Consider the following 22,138-nt stretch of genomic DNA (forward strand, 5'->3'; position numbering starts at 1 on the left):
ACAATGTGGGCATTGGTAGTTCAGTGGTGATGAGGTTAGTGTGTGGTTTAGTACGTAGTACTGATGGACCATCAAAAAACATTCTGTCTACACGCGATGGCGTCTTCAATGGAACTCCTTTCTCCGGCACATGGGCATTGGTGGTTCAGTGGTCGAATTCTCGCCTCTGCATCTGCAAATTCTCACCCCACTAGAATGGCATGAAACACAACAAAGGTAAAAAGGAAGGTATGCTATAAAGATGATTTAAGACACTTCTACCTTCTCTCCATCTCTTGAGTAGACACGAGGGATGGGCAGTTTCCGAAACTGTTTTACCTGGCGTTGGTGGTTCAGTGGTGATGAGGTTAGTGTGTGGTTTAGTACGTAGTACTGATGGACCATCAAAAAACATTCTGTCTACACGCGATGGCGTCTTCAATGGAACTCCTTTCTCCGGCACATGGGCATTGGTGGTTCAGTGGTCGAATTCTCGCCTCTGCATCTGCAAATTCTCACCCCACTAGAATGGCATGAAACACAACAAAGGTAAAAAGGAAGGTATGCTATAAAGATGATTTAAGACACTTCTACCTTCTCTCCATCTCTTGAGTAGACGTGATGGGTGGACAGCTTCCGAAACAGTTTTACCTTTCAACAAAACATTCTGTCCCAAGTACAAATGTCATTAGTGCGACTGTCCAGTGGTGCAGTGGAACACAATGTGGGCATTGGTAGTTCAGTGGTGATGAGGTTAGTATGTGGTTTAGTATGTAGTACTGATGGACCATCAAGAAAAAGATTCTGTCTACACGCGATGGCGTCTTCAATGGAACTCCTTTTTCCAATACGTGGGCATTGGTGGTTCAATGGTCGAATTCTCTCCTGCCACGCGGGAGAGCCGGGTTCGATTCCCGGCCAATGCAAGCGCCTCTTTAAAAGTCTCAGCTTGACTGACTGATATGCAGTAACAGAGGTCTCAGCCTTCTATTTATTCTCAGGACAATTAATGAAGACCCAATTAAGTGTGTCAATGCTATTGTCTTTATGAAATGCGAAAAGGTGTTTACAATTAACAGTTGGCAGCGCGTCAGTCTCATAATCTGAAGGTCGTGAGTTCAAGCCTCACACGAGGCAGGTTTTTCGTAGAATGGACAGCTTCGACATATGTGCGGTCCTCTACCTTCCAGAGACAGCATTGGTAATCCAAAGGTCAAAGGAATAAAGTCTTCAGCACAACAAGTGTTCTTTCCGTGAACTCCAGCTCCCGTCTCTAGTACCGAGATTTGTGCCAGTCAAGGAGCTTAGACTTCAACACCTGCACATTTTCAGACCACTAGAATGACATGAAACAGAACAAAGGAAAAAGGGAGGGTATGCTATAAAGATGTTTTGAGACAGTTCTACCTTCTCTCCATCTCTTGAGTAGACGTGAGGGCTGGGCAGCCTCCGAAACTGTTTTACCATCCAACAAAACATTCTGTCCCAAGTACTAACCTCAATAGTCTGAAGACAATTAATGAAGACTCAATTAAGGGCGTCAATGCTATTGCCTTTGTGAAATGCGAAAAGATGTTTACATTTTTTCAATTTAGCATGCTTTTTCCCTCAGCCTAGGTAGTTCAGTGGTGATGAGGATAGATGTGATGAGGTGTTTACATTTTTTGTCAAGCCTTGGACATATGTGCAGTCCTCTACCTTCTAGAGAGAGCATTGGTAATGCAAAGGACAAAGGAATAAAGGCTTTAGGAGAACAAGTGTTTTTTTCCGTGAACTCTAGATGCTTAAAGCATATATAAAACCTAAAATTCAAGCCAAACTAAAGCGGACATCCAGGAATTGCGCTCCCCTGTCTAATACCCAAGATGTGTGCCAGTCAAGGAGCTTAGATTTCAACACCTGCAAATTTTCACACCACTAGAAGGGCATGAAACAGAACAAAGGAAAAAGGGAAGGTATGCTATAAAGATGTTTTAAGACATTTCTACCCTCTCTCCATCTCTTGAGTAAACGTGATGGGTGGACAGCTTCCGAAACAGTTTTCCAACAAAACATTCTGTCCCAAGTACTAACTTTATTAGTGTGACTGTCCAGAGGTGCAGTGGAACACAATGTGGGCATTGGTAGTTCAGTGGTGATGAGGTTAGTGTGTGGTTTAGTACGTAGTACTGATGGACCATCAAAAAACATTCTGTCTACACGCGATGGCGTCTTCAATGGAACTCCTTTCTCCGGCACATGGGCATTGGTGGTTCAGTGGTCGAATTCTCGCCTCTGCATCTGCAAATTCTCACCCCACTAGAATGGCATGAAACACAACAAAGGGAAAAAGGAAGGTATGCTATAAAGATGATTTAAGACACTTCTACCTTCTCTCCATCTCTTGAGTAGACACGAGGGTTGGGCAGTTTCCGAAACTGTTTTACCTTTCAGCAAAACATTCTGTCCCAAGTACAAATGTCATTAGTGCGACTGTCCAGTGGTGCAGTGGAACACAATGTGGGCATTGGTAGTTCAGTGGTGATGAGGTTAGTATGTGGTTTAGTATGTAGTACTGATGGACCATCAAGAAAAAGATTCTGTCTACACGCGATGGCGTCTTCAATGGAACTCCTTTTTCCAACACGTGGGCATTGGTGGTTCAGTGGTCGAATTCTCGCCTGCCACGCGGGAGACCCGGGTTCGATTCCCGGCCAATGCAAGCGCCTCTTTAAAAGTCTCAGCTTGACTGACTGATATGCAGTAACAGAGGTCTCAGCCTTCTATTTATTCTCAGGACAATTAATGAAGACCCAATTAAGTGTGTCAATGCTATTGTCTTTATGAAATGCGAAAAGGTGTTTACAATTGTTTTTCAATTTAGCAGGCGCATTCCCTCAGCCTCGTTGGCGCAGTTGGCAGCGCGTCAGTCTCATAATCTGAAGGTCGTGAGTTCAAGCCTCACACGAGGCAGGTTTTTCGTAGAATGGACAGCTTCGACATATGTGCGGTCCTCTACCTTCCAGAGACAGCATTGGTAATCCAAAGGTCAAAGGAATAAAGTCTTCAGCACAACAAGTGTTCTTTCCGTGAACTCCAGCTCCCCTCTCTAGTACCGAGATTTGTGCCAGTCAAGGAGCTTAGACTTCAACACCTGCACATTTTCACACCACTAGAATGACATGAAACAGAACAAAGGAAAAAGGGAAGGTATGCTATAAAGATGTTTTAAGACACTTCTACCTTCTCTCCATCTGTTGAGTAGACGTGATGGGTGGACAGCTTCCGAAACAGTTTTACCTTTCAACAAAACATTCTGTCCCAAGTACAAATGTCATTAGTGCGACTGTCCAGTGGTGCAGTGGAACACAATGTGGGCATTGGTAGTTCAGTGGTGATGAGGTTAGTATGTGGTTTAGTATGTAGTACTGATGGACCATCAAGAAAAAGATTCTGTCTACACGCGATGGCGTCTTCAATGGAACTCCTTTTTCCAACACGTGGGCATTGGTGGTCCAGTGGTCGAATTCTCGCCTGCCACGCGGGAGACCCGGGTTCGATTCCCGGCCAATGTAAGCGCCTCTTTAAAAGTCTCAGCTTGACTGACTGATATGCAGTAACAGAGGTCTCAGCCTTCTATTTATTCTCAGGACAATTAATGAAGACCCAATTAAGTGTGTCAATGCTATTGTCTTTATGAAATGCGAAAAGGTGTTTACAATTAACAGTTGGCAGCGCGTCAGTCTCATAATCTGAAGGTCGTGAGTTCAAGCCTCACACGAGGCAGGTTTTTCGTAGAATGGACAGCTTCGACATATGTGCGGTCCTCTACCTTCCAGAGACAGCATTGGTAATCCAAAGGTCAAAGGAATAAAGTCTTCAGCACAACAAGTGTTCTTTCCGTGAACTCCAGCTCCCCTCTCTAGTACCGAGATTTGTGCCAGTCAAGGAGCTTAGACTTCAACACCTGCACATTTTCACACCACTAGAATGACATGAAACAGAACAAAGGAAAAAGGGAGGGTATGCTATAAAGATGTTTTGAGACAGTTCTACCTTCTCTCCATCTCTTGAGTAGACGTGAGGGTTGGGCAGCCTCCGAAACTGTTTTACCATCCAACAAAACATTCTGTCCCAAGTACTAACCTCAATAGTCTGAAGACAATTAATGAAGACTCAATTAAGGGCGTCAATGCTATTGCCTTTGTGAAATGCGAAAAGATGTTTACATTTTTTCAATTTAGCATGCTTTTTCCCTCAGCCTCGGTAGTTCAGTGGTGATGAGGATAGATGTGATGAGGTGTTTACATTTTTTGTCAAGCCTGACACGAGGCAGGTCTATTGTAGAATGGCCAGCTTGGACATATGTGCAGTCCTCTACCTTCTAGAGAGAGCATTGGTAATGGAAAGGACAAAGGAATAAAGGCTTTAGGAGAACAAGTGTTTTTTTCCGTGAACTCTAGATGCTTAAAGCATATATAAAACCTAAAATTCAAGCCAAACTAAATCGGACATCCAGGGATTGCGCTCCCCTGTCTAATACCCAAGCTGTGTGCCAGTAAAGGAGCTTAGATTTCAACACCTGCAAATTTTCATCCATCCATCCAACAAAACATTCTGTCCCAAGTACTAACCTCAATAGTCTGAAGACAATTAATGAAGACTCAATTAAGGGTGTCAATGCTATTGCCTTTGTGAAATGCGAAAAGATGTTTACATTTTTTCAATTTAGCATGCTTTTTCCCTCAGCCTCGGTAGTTCAGTGGTGATGAGGATAGATGTGATGAGGTGTTTACATTTTTTGTCAAGCCTGACACGAGGCAGGTCTATTGTAGAATGGCAAGCTTGGACATATGTGCAGTCCTCTACCTTCTAGAGAGAGCATTGGTAATGCAAAGGACAAAGGAATAAAGGCTTTAGGAAAACAAGTGTTTTTTTCCGTGAACTCTAGATGCTTAAAGCATATATAAAACCTAAAATTCAACCCAAACTAAAGCGGACATCCAGGAATTGCGCTCCCCTGTCTAATACCCAAGATGTGTGCCAGTCAAGGAGCTTAGATTTCAACACCTGCAAATTTTCACACCACTAGAAGGGCATGAAACAGAACAAAGGAAAAAGGGAAGGTATGCTATAAAGATGTTTTAAGACATTTCTACCTTCTCTCCATCTCTTGAGTAGACGTGATGGGTGGACAGCTTCCGAAACAGTTTTCCAACAAAACATTCTGTCCCAAGTACTAACTTCATTAGTGTGACTGTCCAGAGGTGCAGTGGAACACAATGTGGGCATTGGTAGTTCAGTGGTGATGAGGTTAGTGTGTGGTTTAGTACGTAGTACTGATGGACCATCAAAAAACATTCTGTCTACACGCGATGGCGTCTTCAATGGAACTCCTTTCTCCGGCACATGGGCATTGGTGGTTCAGTGGTCGAATTCTCGCCTCTGCATCTGCAAATTCTCACCCCACTAGAATGGCATGAAACACAACAAAGGGAAAAAGGAAGGTATGCTATAAAGATGATTTAAGACACTTCTACCTTCTCTCCATCTCTTGAGTAGACACGAGGGTTGGGCAGTTTCCGAAACTGTTTTACCTTTCAGCAAAACATTCTGTCCCAAGTACAAATGTCATTAGTGCGACTGTCCAGTGGTGCAGTGGAACACAATGTGGGCATTGGTAGTTCAGTGGTGATGAGGTTAGTATGTGGTTTAGTATGTAGTACTGATGGACCATCAAGAAAAAGATTCTGTCTACACGCGATGGCGTCTTCAATGGAACTCCTTTTTCCAACACGTGGGCATTGGTGGTTCAGTGGTCGAATTCTCGCCTGCCACGCGGGAGACCCGGGTTCGATTCCCGGCCAATGCAAGCGCCTCTTTAAAAGTCTCAGCTTGACTGACTGATATGCAGTAACAGAGGTCTCAGCCTTCTATTTATTCTCAGGACAATTAATGAAGACCCAATTAAGTGTGTCAATGCTATTGTCTTTATGAAATGCGAAAAGGTGTTTACAATTGTTTTTCAATTTAGCAGGCGCATTCCCTCAGCCTCGTTGGCGCAGTTGGCAGCGCGTCAGTCTCATAATCTGAAGGTCGTGAGTTCAAGCCTCACACGAGGCAGGTTTTTCGTAGAATGGACAGCTTCGACATATGTGCGGTCCTCTACCTTCCAGAGACAGCATTGGTAATCCAAAGGTCAAAGGAATAAAGTCTTCAGCACAACAAGTGTTCTTTCCGTGAACTCCAGCTCCCCTCTCTAGTACCGAGATTTGTGCCAGTCAAGGAGCTTAGACTTCAACACCTGCACATTTTCACACCACTAGAATGACATGAAACAGAACAAAGGAAAAAGGGAGGGTATGCTATAAAGATGTTTTGAGACAGTTCTACCTTCTCTCCATCTCTTGAGTAGACGTGAGGGTTGGGCAGCCTCCGAAACTGTTTTACCATCCAACAAAACATTCTGTCCCAAGTACTAACCTCAATAGTCTGAAGACAATTAATGAAGACTCAATTAAGGGCGTCAATGCTATTGCCTTTGTGAAATGCGAAAAGATGTTTACATTTTTTCAATTTAGCATGCTTTTTCCCTCAGCCTCGGTAGTTCAGTGGTGATGAGGATAGATGTGATGAGGTGTTTACATTTTTTGTCAAGCCTGACACGAGGCAGGTCTATTGTAGAATGGCCAGCTTGGACATATGTGCAGTCCTCTACCTTCTAGAGAGAGCATTGGTAATGGAAAGGACAAAGGAATAAAGGCTTTAGGAGAACAAGTGTTTTTTTCCGTGAACTCTAGATGCTTAAAGCATATATAAAACCTAAAATTCAAGCCAAACTAAAGCGGACATCCAGGGATTGCGCTCCCCTGTCTAATACCCAAGCTGTGTGCCAGTAAAGGAGCTTAGATTTCAACACCTGCAAATTTTCATCCATCCATCCAACAAAACATTCTGTCCCAAGTACTAACCTCAATAGTCTGAAGACAATTAATGAAGACTCAATTAAGGGTGTCAATGCTATTGCCTTTGTGAAATGCGAAAAGATGTTTACATTTTTTCAATTTAGCATGCTTTTTCCCTCAGCCTCGGTAGTTCAGTGGTGATGAGGATAGATGTGATGAGGTGTTTACATTTTTTGTCAAGCCTGACACGAGGCAGGTCTATTGTAGAATGGCAAGCTTGGACATATGTGCAGTCCTCTACCTTCTAGAGAGAGCATTGGTAATGCAAAGGACAAAGGAATAAAGGCTTTAGGAAAACAAGTGTTTTTTTCCGTGAACTCTAGATGCTTAAAGCATATATAAAACCTAAAATTCAACCCAAACTAAAGCGGACATCCAGGAATTGCGCTCCCCTGTCTAATACCCAAGATGTGTGCCAGTCAAGGAGCTTAGATTTCAACACCTGCAAATTTTCACACCACTAGAAGGGCATGAAACAGAACAAAGGAAAAAGGGAAGGTATGCTATAAAGATGTTTTAAGACATTTCTACCTTCTCTCCATCTCTTGAGTAGACGTGATGGGTGGACAGCTTCCGAAACAGTTTTCCAACAAAACATTCTGTCCCAAGTACTAACTTCATTAGTGTGACTGTCCAGAGGTGCAGTGGAACACAATGTGGGCATTGGTAGTTCAGTGGTGATGAGGTTAGTGTGTGGTTTAGTACGTAGTACTGATGGACCATCAAAAAACATTCTGTCTACACGCGATGGCGTCTTCAATAGAACTCTTTTCTACGGCACATGGGCATTGGTGGTTCAGTGGTCGAATTCTCGCCTCTGCATCTGCAAATTCTCACCCCACTAGAATGGCATGAAACACAAAAAAGGGAAAAAGGAAGGTATGCTATAAAGATGATTTAAGACACTTCTACCTTCTCTCCATCTCTTGAGTACACACGAGGGTTGGGCAGTTTCCGAAACTGTTTTACCTTTCAGCAAAACATTCTGTCCCAAGTACAAATGTCATTAGTGCGACTGTCAAGTGGTGCAGTGGAACACAATGTGGGCATTGGTAGTTCAGTGGTGATGAGGTTAGTATGTGGTTTAGTAAGTAGTACTGATGGACCATCAAGAAAAAGATTCTGTCTACACGCGATGGCGTCTTCAATGGAACTCCTTTTTCCAACACGTGGGCATTGGTGGTTCAGTGGTTGAATTCTCGCCTGCCACGCGGGAGACCCGGGTTCGATTCCCGGCCAATGCAAGCGCCTCTTTAAAAGTCTCAGCTTGACTGACTGATATGCAGTAACAGAGGTCTCAGCCTTCTATTTATTCTCAGGACAATTAATGAAGACCCAATTAAGTGTGTCAATGCTATTGTCTTTATGAAATGCGAAAAGGTGTTTACAATTAACAGTTGGCAGCGCGTCAGTCTCATAATCTGAAGGTCGTGAGTTCAAGCCTCACACGAGGCAGGTTTTTCGTAGAATGGACAGCTTCGACATATGTGCGGTCCTCTACCTTCCAGAGACAGCATTGGTAATCCAAAGGTCAAAGGAATAAAGTCTTCAGCACAACAAGTGTTCTTTCCGTGAACTCCAGCTCCCCTCTCTAGTACCGAGATTTGTGCCAGTCAAGGAGCTTAGACTTCAACACCTGCACATTTTCACACCACTAGAATGACATGAAACAGAACAAAGGAAAAGGGGAGGGTATGCTATAAAGATGTTTTGAGACAGTTCTACCTTCTCTCCATCTCTTGAGTAGACGTGAGGGCTGGGCAGCCTCCGAAACTGTTTTACCATCCAACAAAACATTCTGTCCCAAGTACTAACCTCAATAGTCTGAAGACAATTAATGAAGACTCAATTAAGGGCGTCAATGCTATTGCCTTTGTGAAATGCGAAAAGATGTTTACATTTTTTCAATTTAGCATGCTTTTTCCCTCATCCTCGGTAGTTCAGTGGTGATGAGGATAGATGTGATGAGGTGTTTACATTTTTTGTCAAGCCTGACACGAGGCAGGTCTATTGTAGAATGGCCAGCTTGGACATATGTGCAGTCCTCTACCTTCTAGAGAGAGCATTGGTAATGGAAAGGACAAAGGAATAAAGGCTTTAGGAGAACAAGTGTTTTTTTCCGTGAATTCTAGATGCTTAAAGCATATATAAAACCTAAAATTCAAGCCAAACTAAAGCGGACATCCAGGGATTGCGCTCCCCTGTCTAATACCCAAGCTGTGTGCCAGTCAAGGAGCTTAGATTTCAACACCTGCAAATTTTCATCCATCCATCCAACAAAACATTTTGTCCCAAGTACTAACCTCAATAGTCTGAAGACAATTAATGAAGACTCAATTAAGGGTGTCAATGCTATTGCCTTTGTGAAATGCAAAAAGATGTTTACATTTTTTCAATTTAGCATGCTTTTTCCCTCAGCCTCGGTAGTTCAGTGGTGATGAGGATAGATGTGATGAGGTGTTTACATTTTTTGTCAAGCCTGACACGAGGCAGGTCTATTGTAGAATGGCAAGCTTGGACATATGTGCAGTCCTCTACCTTCTAGAGAGAGCATTGGTAATGCAAAGGACAAAGGAATAAAGGCTTTAGGAAAACAAGTGTTTTTTTCCGTGAACTCTAGATGCTTAAAGCATATATAAAACCTAAAATTCAACCCAAACTAAAGCGGACATCCAGGAATTGCGCTCCCCTGTCTAATACCCAAGATGTGTGCCAGTCAAGGAGCTTAGATTTCAACACCTGCAAATTTTCACACCACTAGAAGGGCATGAAACAGAACAAAGGAAAAAGGGAAGGTATGCTATAAAGATGTTTTAAGACATTTCTACCTTCTCTCCATCTCTTGAGTAGACGTGATGGGTGGACAGCTTCCGAAACAGTTTTCCAACAAAACATTCTGTCCCAAGTACTAACTTCATTAGTGTGACTGTCCAGAGGTGCAGTGGAACACAATGTGGGCATTGGTAGTTCAGTGGTGATGAGGTTAGTGTGTGGTTTAGTACGTAGTACTGATGGACCATCAAAAAACATTCTGTCTACACGCGATGGCGTCTTCAATAGAACTCTTTTCTACGGCACATGGGCATTGGTGGTTCAGTGGTCGAATTCTCGCCTCTGCATCTGCAAATTCTCACCCCACTAGGATGGCATGAAACACAAAAAAGGGAAAAAGGAAGGTATGCTATAAAGATGATTTAAGACACTTCTACCTTCTCTCCATCTCTTGAGTACACACGAGGGTTGGGCAGTTTCCGAAACTGTTTTACCTTTCAGCAAAACATTCTGTCCCAAGTACAAATGTCATTAGTGCGACTGTCCAGTGGTGCAGTGGAACACAATGTGGGCATTGGTAGTTCAGTGGTGATGAGGTTAGTATGTGGTTTAGTATGTAGTACTGACGGACCATCAAGAAAAAGATTCTGTCTACACGCGATGGCGTCTTCAATGGAACTCCTTTTTCCAACACGTGGGCATTGGTGGTTCAGTGGTCGAATTCTCGCCTGCCACGCGGGAGACCCGGGTTGGATTCCCGGTCAATGCAAGCGCCTCTTTAAAAGTCTCAGCTTGACTGACTGATATGCAGTAACAGAGGTCTCAGCCTTCTACTTATTCTCAGGACAATTAATGAAGACCCAATTAAGTGTGTCAATGCTATTGTCTTTATGAAATGCGAAAAGGTGTTTACAATTGTTTTTCAATTTAGCAGGAGCATTCCCTCAGCCTCGTTGGCGCAGTTGGCAGCGCGTCAGTCTCATAATCTGAAGGTCGTGAGTTCAAGCCTCACACGAGGCAGGTTTTTCGTAGAATGGACAGCTTCGACATATGTGCGGTCCTCTACCTTCCAGAGACAGCATTGGTAATCCAAAGGTCAAAGGAATAAAGTCTTCAGCACAACAAGTGTTCTTTCCGTGAACTCCAGCTCCCCTCTCTAGTACCGAGATTTGTGCCAGTCAAGGAGCTTAGACTTCAACACCTGCACATTTTCACACCACTAGAATGACATGAAACAGAACAAAGGAAAAAGGGAGGGTATGCTATAAAGATGTTTTGAGACAGTTCTACCTTCTCTCCATCTCTTGAGTAGACGTGAGGGCTGGGCAGCCTCCGAAACTGTTTTACCATCCAACAAAACATTCTGTCCCAAGTACTAACCTCAATAGTCTGAAGACAATTAATGAAGACTCAATTAAGGGCGTCAATGCTATTGCCTTTGTGAAATGCGAAAAGATGTTTACATTTTTTCAATTTAGCATGCTTTTTCCCTCAGCCTCGGTAGTTCAGTGGTGATGAGGATAGATGTGATGAGGTGTTTACATTTTTTGTCAAGCCTGACACGAGGCAGGTCTATTGTAGAATGGCCAGCTTGGACATATGTGCAGTCCTCTACCTTCTAGAGAGAGCATTGGTAATGCAAAGGACAAAGGAATAAAGGCTTTAGGAGAACAAGTGTTTTTTTCCGTGAACTCTAGATGCTTAAAGCATATATAAACCTAAAATTCAACCCAAACTAAAGCGGACATCCAGGAATTGCGCTCCCCTGTCTAATACCCAAGATGTGTGCCAGTCAAGGAGCTTAGATTTCAACACCTGCAAATTTTCACACCACTAGAAGGGCATGAAACAGAACAAAGGAAAAAGGGAAGGTATGCTATAAAGATGTTTTAAGACATTTCTACCTTCTCTCCATCTCTTGAGTAGACGTGATGGGTGGACAGCTTCCGAAACAGTTTTCTAACAAAACATTCTGTCCCAAGTACTAACTTCATTAGTGTGACTGTCCAGAGGTGCAGAGGAACACAATGTGGGCATTGGTAGTTCAGTGGTGATGAGGTTAGTGTGTGGTTTAGTACGTAGTACTGATGGACCATCAAAAAACATTCTGTCTACACGCGATGGCGTCTTCAATAGAACTTTTTTCTACGGCACATGGGCATTGGTGGTTCAGTGGTCGAATTCTCGCCTCTGCATCTGCAAATTCTCACCCCACTAGGATGGCATGAAACACAACAAAGGGAAAAAGGAAGGTATGCTATAAAGATGATTTAAGACACTTCTACCTTCTCTCCATCTCTTGAGTACACACGAGGGTTGGGCAGTTTCCGAAACTGTTTTACCTTTCAGCAAAACATTCTGTCCCAAGTACAAATGTCATTAGTGCGACTGTCCAGTGGTGCAGTGGAACACAATGTGGGCATTGGTAGTTCAGTGGTGATGAGGTTAGTATGTGGTTTAGTATGTAGTACTGATGGACCATCAAGAAAAAGATTCTGTCTACACGCGATGGCGTCTTCAATGGAACTCCTTTTTCCAACACGTGGGCATTGGTGGTTCAGTGGTCGAATTCTCGCCTGCCACGCGGGAGACCCGGGTTGGATTCCCGGTCAATGCAAGCGCCTCTTTAAAAGTCTCAGCTTGACTGACTGATATGCAGTAACAGAGGTCTCAGCCTTCTATTTATTCTCAGGACAATTAATGAAGACCCAATTAAGTGTGTCAATGCTATTGTCTTTATGAAATGCGAAAAGGTGTTTACAATTGTTTTTCAATTTAGCAGGCGTATTCCCTCAGCCTCGTTGGCGCAGTTGGCAGCGCGTCAGTCTCATAATCTGAAGGTCGTGAGTTCAAGCCTCACACGAGGCAGATTTTTCGTAGAATGGACAGCTTCGACATATGTGCGGTCCTCTACCTTCCAGAGACAGCATTGGTAATCCAAAGGTCAAAGGAATAAAGTCTTCAGCACAACAAGTGTTCTTTCCGTGAACTCCAGCTCCCCTCTCTAGTACCGAGACTTGTGCCAGTCAAGGAGCTTAGACTTCAACACCTGCACATTTTCACACCACTAGAATGACATGAAACAGAACAAAGGAAAAAGGGAGTGTATGCTATAAAGATGTTTTGAGACAGTTCTACCTTCTCTCCATCTCTTGAGTAGACTTGAGGGCTGGGCAGCCTCCGAAACTGTTTTACAACAAAACATTCTATCCCAAGTACTAACCTCATTAGTCTGAAGACAATTAATGAAGACTCAATTAAGGGCGTCAATGCTATTGCCTTTGTGAAATGCGAAAAGATGTTTACATTTTTTCAATTTAGCATGCTTTTTCCCTCAGCCTCGGTAGTTCAGTGGTGATGAGGATAGATGTGATGAGGTGGTGTTTACATTTTTTGTCAAGCCTGACACGAGGCAGGTCTATTGTAGAATGGCCAGCTTGGACATATGTGCAGTCCTCTACCTTCTAGAGAGAGCATTGGTAATGCAAAGGACAAAGGAATAAAGGCTTTAGGAGAACAACTGTTTTTTTCCGTGAACTCTAGATGCTTAAAGCATATATAAAACCTAAAATTCAAGCCAAACTAAAACGGACATCCAGGAATTGCGCTCCCCTGTCTAATACCCAAGATGTGTGCCAGTCAAGGAGCTTAGATTTCAACACCTGCAAATTTTCACACCACTAGAAGGGCATGAAACAGAACAAAGGAAAAAGGGAAGGTATGCTATAAAGATGTTTTAAGACATTTCTACCTTCTCTCCATCTCTTGAGTAGACGTGATGGGTGGACAGCTTCCGAAACAGTTTTACCTTTCAACAAAACATTCTGTCCCAAGTACAAATGTCATTAGTGCGACTGTCCAGTGGTGCAGTGGAACACAATGTGGGCATTGGTAGTTCAGTGGTGATGAGGTTAGTATGTGGTTTAGTATGTAGTACTGATGGACCATCAAGAAAAAGATTCTGTCTCACACGAGGCAGGTTTTTCGTAGAATGGACAGCTTCGACATATGTGCGGTCCTCTACCTTCCAGAGACAGCATTGGTAATCCAAAGGTCAAAGGAATAAAGTCTTCAGCACAACAAGTGTTCTTTCCGTGAACTCCAGCTCCCCTCTCTAGTACCGAGATTTGTGCCAGTCAAGGAGCTTAGACTTCAACACCTGCACATTTTCACACCACTAGAATGACATGAAACAGAACAAAGGAAAAAGGGAGGGTATGCTATAAAGATGTTTTGAGACAGTTCTACCTTCTCTCCATCTCTTGAGTAGACGTGAGGGCTGGGCAGCCTCCGAAACTGTTTTACCATCCAACAAAACATTCTGTCCCAAGTACTAACCTCAATAGTCTGAAGACAATTAATGAAGACTCAATTAAGGGCGTCAATGCTATTGCCTTTGTGAAATGCGAAAAGATGTTTACATTTTTTAAATTTAGCATGCTTTTTCCCTCAGCCTCGGTAGTTCAGTGGTGATGAGGATAGATGTGATGAGGTGTTTACATTTTTTGTCAAGCCTTGGACATATGTGCAGTCCTCTACCTTCTAGAGAGAGCATTGGTAATGCAAAGGACAAAGGAATAAAGGCTTTAGGAGAACAAGTGTTTTTTTCCGTGAACTCTAGATGCTTAAAGCATATATAAAACCTAAAATTCAACCCAAACTAAAGCGGACATCCAGGAATTGCGCTCCCCTGTCTAATACCCAAGATGTGTGCCAGTCAAGGAGCTTAGATTTCAACACCTGCAAATTTTCACACCACTAGAAGGGCATGAAACAGAACAAAGGAAAAAGGGAAGGTATGCTATAAAGATGTTTTAAAACATTTCTACCTTCTCTCCATCTCTTGAGTAGACGTGATGGGTGGACAGCTTCCGAAACAGTTTTCCAACAAAACATTCTGTCCCAAGTACTAACTTCATTAGTGTGACTGTCCAGAGGTGCAGTGGAACACAATGTGGGCATTGGTAGTTCAGTGGTGATGAGGTTAGTGTGTGGTTTAGTACGTAGTACTGATGGACCATCAAAAAACATTCTGTCTACACGCGATGGCGTCTTCAATGGAACTCCGTTTTACAACACGTGGGCATTGGTGGTTCAGTGGTCGAATTCTCGCCTCTGCATCTGCAAATTCTCACCCCACTAGGATGGCATGAAACACAACAAAGGGAAAAAGGAAGGTATGCTATAAAGATGATTTAAGACACTTCTACCTTCTCTCCATCTCTTGAGTAGACTTGATGGGTGGACAGCTTCCGAAACAGTTTTCCAACAAAACATTCTGTCCCAAGTACTAACTTCATTAGTGTGACTGTCCAGAGGTGCAGTGGAACACAATGTGGGCATTGGTAGTTCAGTGGTGATGAGGTTAGTGTGTGGTTTAGTACGTAGTACTGATGGACCATCAAAAAACATTCTGTCTACACGCGATGGCGTCTTCAATGGAACTCCTTTCTCCGGCACATGGGCATTGGTGGTTCAGTGGTCGAATTCTCGCCTCTGCATCTGCAAATTCTCACCCCACTAGAATGGCATGAAACACAACAAAGGTAAAAAGGAAGGTATGCTATAAAGATGATTTAAGACACTTCTACCTTCTCTCCATCTCTTGAGTAGACACGAGGGATGGGCAGTTTCCGAAATTGTTTTACCTTTCAGCAAAACATTCTGTCCCAAGTACAAATGTCATTAGTGCGACTGTCCAGTGGTGCAGTGGAACACAATGTGGGCATTGGTAGTTCAGTGGTGATGAGGTTAGTATGTGGTTTAGTATGTAGTACTGATGGACCATCAAGAAAAAGATTCTGTCTACACGCGATGGCGTCTTCAATGGAACTCCTTTTTCCAACACGTGGGCATTGGTGGTTCAGTGGTCGAATTCTCGCCTGCCACGCGGGAGACCCGGGTTCGATTCCCGGCCAATGCAAGCACCTCTTTAAAAGTCTCACAACTCAAAATGAGCGCAGCTTGACTGACTGATATGCAGTAACAGAGGTCTCAGCCTTCTATTTATTCTCAGGACAATTAATGAAGACCCAATTAAGTGTGTCAATGCTATTGTCTTTATGAAATGCGAAAAGGTGTTTACAATTGTTTTTCAATTTAGCAGGCGCATTCCCTCAGCCTCGTTGGCGCAGTTGGCAGCGTGTCAGTCTCATAATCTGAAGGTCGTGAGTTCAAGCCTCACACGAGGCAGGTTTTTCGTAGAATGGACAGCTTCGACATATGTGCGGTCCTCTACCTTCCAGAGACAGCATTGGTAATCCAAAGGTCAAAGGAATAAAGTCTTCAGCACAACAAGTGTTCTTTCCGTGAACTCCAGCTCCCCTCTCTAGTACCGAGACTTGTGCCAGTCAAGGAGCTTAGACTTCAACACCTGCACATTTTCACACCACTAGAATGACATGAAACAGAACAAAGGAAAAAGGGAGGGTATGCTATAAAGATGTTTTGAGACAGTTCTACCTTCTCTCCATCTCTTGAGTAGACTTGAGGGCTGAGCAGCCTCCGAAACTGTTTTACAACAAAACATTCTGTCCCAAGTACTAACCTCAATAGTCTGAAGACAATTAATGAAGACTCAATTAAGGGCGTCAATGCTATTGCCTTTGTGAAATGCGAAAAGATGTTTACATTTTTTCAATTTAGCATGCTTTTTCCCTCAGCCACGCTGAGGGTCACGTGTAGGTGATGAGGATAGATGTGATGAGGTGTTTACATTTTTTGTCAAGCCTGACACGAGGCAGGTCTATTGTAGAATGGCCAGCTTGGACATATGTGCAGTCCTCTACCTTCTAGAGAGAGCATTGGTAATGGAAAGGACAAAGGAATAAAGGCTTTAGGAGAACAAGTGTTTTTTTCCGTGAACTCTAGATGCTTAAAGCATATATAAAACCTAAAATTCAAGCCAAACTAAAGCGGACATCCAGGAATTGCGCTCCCCTGTCTAATACCCAAGCTGTGTGCCACTCAAGGAGCTTAGATTTCAACACCTGCAAATTTTCACACCACTAGAAGGGCATGAAACAGAACAAAGGAAAAAGGGAAGGTATGCTATAAAGATGTTTTAAAACATTTCTACCTTCTCTCCATCTCTTGAGTAGACGTGATGGGTGGACAGCTTCCGAAACAGTTTTCCATCAAAACATTCTGTCCCAAGTACTAACTTCATTAGTGTGACTGTCCAGAGGTGCAGTGGAACACAATGTGGGCATTGGTAGTTCAGTGGTGATGAGGTTAGTGTTGGGTTTAGTACGTAGTACTGATGGACCATCAAAAAACATTCTGTCTACACGCGATGGCGTCTTCAATGGAACTCCTTTCTCCGGCACATGGGCATTGGTGGTTCAGTGGTCGAATTCTCGCCTCTGCATCTGCAAATTCTCACCCCACTAGAATGGCATGAAACACAACAAAGGGAAAAAGGAAGGTATGCTATAAAGATGATTTAAGACACTTCTACCTTCTCTCCATCTCTTGAGTAGACACGAGGGTTGGGCAGTTTCCGAAACTGTTTTACCTTTCAGCAAAACATTCTGTCCCAAGTACAAAAAAGATTCTGTCTACACGCGATGGCGTCTTCAATGGAACTCCTTTTTCCAACTCGTGGGCATTGGTGGTTCAGTGGTCGAATTCTCGCCTGCCACGCGGGAGACCCGGGTTCGATTCCCGGCCAATGCAAGCACCTCTTTAAAAGTCTCACAACTCAAAATGAGCGCAGCTTGACTGACTGATATGCAGTAACAGAGGTCTCAGCCTTCTATTTATTCTCAGGACAATTAATGAAGACCCAATTAAGTGTGTCAATGCTATTGTCTTTATGAAATGCGAAAAGGTGTTTACAATTGTTTTTCAATTTAGCAGGCGCATTCCCTCAGCCTCGTTGGCGCAGTTGGCAGCGTGTCAGTCTCATAATCTGAAGGTCGTGAGTTCAAGCCTCACACGAGGCAGGTTTTTCGTAGAATGGACAGCTTCGACATATGTGCGGTCCTCTACCTTCCAGAGACAGCATTGGTAATCCAAAGGTCAAAGGAATAAAGTCTTCAGCACAACAAGTGTTCTTTCCGTGAACTCCAGCTCCCCTCTCTAGTACCGAGACTTGTGCCAGTCAAGGAGCTTAGACTTCAACACCTGCACATTTTCACACCACTAGAATGACATGAAACAGAACAAAGGAAAAAGGGAGGGTATGCTATAAAGATGTTTTGAGACAGTTCTACCTTCTCTCCATCTCTTGAGTAGACGTGAGGGCTGGGCAGCCTCCGAAACTGTTTTACAACAAAACATTCTGTCCCAAGTACTAACCTCATTAGTCTGAAGACAATTAATGAAGACTCAATTAAGGGCGTCAATGCTATTGCCTTTGTGAAATGCGAAAAGATGTTTACATTTTTTCAATTTAGCATGCTTTTTCCCTCAGCCTCGGAAGTTCAGTGGTGATGAGGATAGATGTGATGAGGTGTTTACATTTTTTGTCAAGCCTGACACGAGGCAGGTCTATTGTAGAATGGCCAGCTTGGACATATGTGCAGTCCTCTACCTTCTAGAGAGAGCATTGGTAATGCAAAGGACAAAGGAATAAAGGCTTTAGGAGAACAAGTGTTTTTTTCCGTGAACTCTAGATGCTTAAAGCATATATAAAACCTAAAATTCAAGCCGAACTAAAGCGGACATCCAGGAATTGCGCTCCCCTGTCTAATACCCAAGATGTGTGCCAGTCAAGGAGCTTAGATTTCAACACCTGCAAATTTTCACACCACTAGAAGGGCATGAAACACAACAAAAGAAAAAGGGAAGGTATGCTATAAAGAAACTGTTTTACCATCCAACAAAACATTCTGTCCCAAGTACTAACCTCAATAGTCTGAAGACAATTAATGAAGACTCAATTAAGGGCGTCAATGCTATTGCCTTTGTGAAATGCGAAAAGATGTTTACATTTTTTCAATTTAGCATGCTTTTTCCCTCAGCCTCGGTAGTTCAGTGGTGATGAGGATAGATGTGATGAGGTGTTTACATTTTTTGTCAAGCCTGACACGAGGCAGGTCTATTGTAGAATGGCCAGCTTGGACATATGTGCGGTCCTCTACCTTCCAGAGACAGCATTGGTAATCCAAAGGTCAAAGGAATAAAGTCTTCAGCACAACAAGTGTTCTTTCCGTGAACTCCAGCTCCCCTCTCTAGTACCGAGATTTGTGCCAGTCAAGGAGCTTAGACTTCAACACCTGCACATTTTCACACCACTAGAATGACATGAAACAGAACAAAGGAAAAAGGGAGGGTATTCTATAAAGATGTTTTGAGACAGTTCTACCTTCTCTCCATCTCTTGAGTAGACGTGAGGGCTGGGCAGCCTCCGAAACTGTTTTACCATCCAACAAAACATTCTGTCCCAAGTACTAACCTCATTAGTCTGAAGACAATTAATGAAGACTCAATTAAGGGCGTCAATGCTATTGCCTTTGTGAAATGCGAAAAGATGTTTACATTTTTTCAATTTAGCATGCTTTTTCCCTCAGCCTCGGTAGTTCAGTGGTGATGAGGATAGATGTGATGAGGTGGTGTTTACATTTTTTGTCAAGCCTGACACGAGGCAGGTCTATTGTAGAATGGCCAGCTTGGACATATGTGCAGTCCTCTACCTTCTAGAGAGAGCATTGGTAATGCAAAGGACAAAGGAATAAAGGCTTTAGGAGAACAAGTGTTTTTTTCCGTGAACTCTAGATGCTTAAAGCATATATAAAACCTAAAATTCAAGCCAAACTAAAGCGGACATCCAGGAATTGCGCTCCCCTGTCTAATACCCAAGATGTGTGCCAGTCAAGGAGCTTAGATTTCAACACCTGCAAATTTTCACACCACTAGAAGGGCATGAAACAGAACAAAGGAAAAAGGGAAGGTATGCTATAAAGATGTTTTAAGACATTTCTACCTTCTCTCCATCTGTTGAGTAGACGTGATGGGTGGACAGCTTCCGAAACAGTTTTACCTTTCAACAAAACATTCTGTCCCAAGTACAAATGTCATTAGTGCGACTGTCCAGTGGTGCAGTGGAACACAATGTGGGCATTGGTAGTTCAGTGGTGATGAGGTTAGTATGTGGTTTAGTACGTAGTACTGATGGACCATCAAAAAACATTCTGTCTACACGCAATGGCGTCTTCAATGGAACTCCTTTCTCCGGCACATGGGCATTGGTGGTTCAGTGGTCGAATTCTCGCCTCTGCATCTGCAAATTCTCACCCCACTAGAATGGCATGAAACACAACAAAGGGAAAAAGGAAGGTATGCTATAAAGATGATTTAAGACACTTCTACCTTCTCTCCATCTCTTGAGTAGACACGAGGGTTGGGCAGTTTCCGAAACTGTTTTACCTTTCAGCAAAACATTCTGTCCCAAGTACAAATGTCATTAGTGCGACTGTCCAGTGGTGCAGTGGAACACAATGTGGGCATTGGTAGTTCAGTGGTGATGAGGTTAGTATGTGGTTTAGTATGTAGTACTGATGGACCATCAAGAAAAAGATTCTGTCTACACGCGATGGCGTCTTCAATGGAACTCCTTTTTCCAACACGTGGGCATTGGTGGTTCAGTGGTCGAATTCTCGCCTGCCACGCGGGAGACCCGGGTTCGATTCCCGGCCAATGCAAGCACCTCTTTAAAAGTCTCACAACTCAAAATGAGCGCAGCTTGACTGACTGATATGCAGTAACAGAGGTCTCAGCCTTCTATTTATTCTCAGGACAATTAATGAAGACCCAATTAAGTGTGTCAATGCTATTGTCTTTATGAAATGCGAAAAGGTGTTTACAATTGTTTTTCAATTTAGCAGGCGCATTCCCTCAGCCTCGTTGGCGCAGTTGGCAGCGCGTCAGTCTCATAATCTGAAGGTCGTGAGTTCAAGCCTCACACGAGGCAGGTTTTTCGTAGAATGGACAGCTTCGACATATGTGCGGTCCTCTACCTTCCAGAGACAGCATTGGTAATCCAAAGGTCAAAGGAATAAAGTCTTCAGCACAACAAGTGTTCTTTCCGTGAACTCCAGCTCCCCTCTCTAGTACCGAGACTTGTGCCAGTCAAGGAGCTTATACTTCAACACCTGCACATTTTCACACCACTAGAATGACATGAAACAGAACAAAGGAAAAAGGGAGGGTATGCTATAAAGATGTTTTGAGACAGTTCTACCTTCTCTCCATCTCTTGAGTAGACTTGAGGGCTGGGCAGCCTCCGAAACTGTTTTACAACAAAACATTCTGTCCCAAGTACTAACCTCAATAGTCTGAAGACAATTAATGAAGACTCAATTAAGGGCGTCAATGCTATTGCCTTTGTGAAATGCGAAAAGATGTTTACATTTTTTCAATTTAGCATGCTTTTTCCCTCAGCCACGCTGAGGGTCACGTGTAGGTGATGAGGATAGATGTGATGAGGTGTTTACATTTTTTGTCAAGCCTGACACGAGGCAGGTCTATTGTAGAATGGCCAGCTTGGACATATGTGCAGTCCTCTACCTTCTAGAGAGAGCATTGGTAATGGAAAGGACAAAGGAATAAAGGCTTTAGGAGAACAAGTGTTTTTTTCCGTGAACTCTAGATGCTTAAAGCATATATAAAACCTAAAATTCAAGCCAAACTAAAGCGGACATCCAGGAATTGCGCTCCCCTGTCTAATACCCAAGCTGTGTGCCACTCAAGGAGCTTAGATTTCAACACCTGCAAATTTTCACACCACTAGAAGGGCATGAAACAGAACAAAGGAAAAAGGGAAGGTATGCTATAAAGATGTTTTAAAACATTTCTACCTTCTCTCCATCTCTTGAGTAGACGTGATGGGTGGACAGCTTCCGAAACAGTTTTCCATCAAAACATTCTGTCCCAAGTACTAACTTCATTAGTGTGACTGTCCAGAGGTGCAGTGGAACACAATGTGGGCATTGGTAGTTCAGTGGTGATGAGGTTAGTGTTGGGTTTAGTACGTAGTACTGATGGACCATCAAAAAACATTCTGTCTACACGCGATGGCGTCTTCAATGGAACTCCTTTCTCCGGCACATGGGCATTGGTGGTTCAGTGGTCGAATTCTCGCCTCTGCATCTGCAAATTCTCACCCCACTAGAATGGCATGAAACACAACAAAGGGAAAAAGGAAGGTATGCTATAAAGATGATTTAAGACACTTCTACCTTCTCTCCATCTCTTGAGTAGACACGAGGGTTGGGCAGTTTCCGAAACTGTTTTACCTTTCAGCAAAACATTCTGTCCCAAGTACAAAAAAGATTCTGTCTACACGCGATGGCGTCTTCAATGGAACTCCTTTTTCCAACACGTGGGCATTGGTGGTTCAGTGGTCGAATTCTCGCCTGCCACGCGGGAGACCCGGGTTCGATTCCCGGCCAATGCAAGCACCTCTTTAAAAGTCTCACAACTCAAAATGAGCGCAGCTT

The 22,138-nt window shown here is 43.3% G+C and overlaps 14 non-coding genes across 14 annotated transcripts; all 14 read left to right on the top strand.

Moving 5' to 3' along the window:
* The first annotated feature begins 2,609 nt into the window (after nucleotides 1-2,609).
* Nucleotides 2,610-2,680, top strand: trnag-gcc (transfer RNA glycine (anticodon GCC)). Its single transcript has one exon. It is a non-coding gene; the product is annotated as a tRNA-Gly (tRNA).
* A 178-nt stretch (nucleotides 2,681-2,858) lies between these two features.
* Nucleotides 2,859-2,931, top strand: trnam-cau (transfer RNA methionine (anticodon CAU)). The gene has a single exon. It is a non-coding gene; the product is annotated as a tRNA-Met (tRNA).
* A 2,828-nt stretch (nucleotides 2,932-5,759) lies between these two features.
* trnag-gcc (transfer RNA glycine (anticodon GCC)) lies at nucleotides 5,760-5,830 on the top strand. The gene has a single exon. It is a non-coding gene; the product is annotated as a tRNA-Gly (tRNA).
* A 178-nt stretch (nucleotides 5,831-6,008) lies between these two features.
* Nucleotides 6,009-6,081, top strand: trnam-cau (transfer RNA methionine (anticodon CAU)). Its single transcript has one exon. It is a non-coding gene; the product is annotated as a tRNA-Met (tRNA).
* Nucleotides 6,082-8,096: 2,015 nt separating this feature from the next.
* trnag-gcc (transfer RNA glycine (anticodon GCC)) lies at nucleotides 8,097-8,167 on the top strand. The gene has a single exon. It is a non-coding gene; the product is annotated as a tRNA-Gly (tRNA).
* Nucleotides 8,168-10,642: 2,475 nt separating this feature from the next.
* trnam-cau (transfer RNA methionine (anticodon CAU)) lies at nucleotides 10,643-10,715 on the top strand. Its single transcript has one exon. It is a non-coding gene; the product is annotated as a tRNA-Met (tRNA).
* Nucleotides 10,716-12,490: 1,775 nt separating this feature from the next.
* Nucleotides 12,491-12,563, top strand: trnam-cau (transfer RNA methionine (anticodon CAU)). Its single transcript has one exon. It is a non-coding gene; the product is annotated as a tRNA-Met (tRNA).
* Nucleotides 12,564-15,547: 2,984 nt separating this feature from the next.
* Nucleotides 15,548-15,618, top strand: trnag-gcc (transfer RNA glycine (anticodon GCC)). The gene has a single exon. It is a non-coding gene; the product is annotated as a tRNA-Gly (tRNA).
* Nucleotides 15,619-15,814: 196 nt separating this feature from the next.
* On the top strand, nucleotides 15,815-15,887 carry trnam-cau (transfer RNA methionine (anticodon CAU)). Its single transcript has one exon. It is a non-coding gene; the product is annotated as a tRNA-Met (tRNA).
* A 1,414-nt stretch (nucleotides 15,888-17,301) lies between these two features.
* trnag-gcc (transfer RNA glycine (anticodon GCC)) lies at nucleotides 17,302-17,372 on the top strand. Its single transcript has one exon. It is a non-coding gene; the product is annotated as a tRNA-Gly (tRNA).
* A 196-nt stretch (nucleotides 17,373-17,568) lies between these two features.
* trnam-cau (transfer RNA methionine (anticodon CAU)) lies at nucleotides 17,569-17,641 on the top strand. Its single transcript has one exon. It is a non-coding gene; the product is annotated as a tRNA-Met (tRNA).
* A 2,629-nt stretch (nucleotides 17,642-20,270) lies between these two features.
* On the top strand, nucleotides 20,271-20,341 carry trnag-gcc (transfer RNA glycine (anticodon GCC)). The gene has a single exon. It is a non-coding gene; the product is annotated as a tRNA-Gly (tRNA).
* Nucleotides 20,342-20,537: 196 nt separating this feature from the next.
* trnam-cau (transfer RNA methionine (anticodon CAU)) lies at nucleotides 20,538-20,610 on the top strand. Its single transcript has one exon. It is a non-coding gene; the product is annotated as a tRNA-Met (tRNA).
* Nucleotides 20,611-22,024: 1,414 nt separating this feature from the next.
* Nucleotides 22,025-22,095, top strand: trnag-gcc (transfer RNA glycine (anticodon GCC)). The gene has a single exon. It is a non-coding gene; the product is annotated as a tRNA-Gly (tRNA).
* Nucleotides 22,096-22,138: the final 43 nt, after the last annotated feature.

Source organism: Channa argus, unplaced genomic scaffold (assembly GCF_033026475.1).
Source record: "Channa argus isolate prfri unplaced genomic scaffold, Channa argus male v1.0 Contig022, whole genome shotgun sequence".
NCBI classification, from domain to species: Eukaryota; Metazoa; Chordata; class Actinopteri; order Anabantiformes; family Channidae; genus Channa; species Channa argus.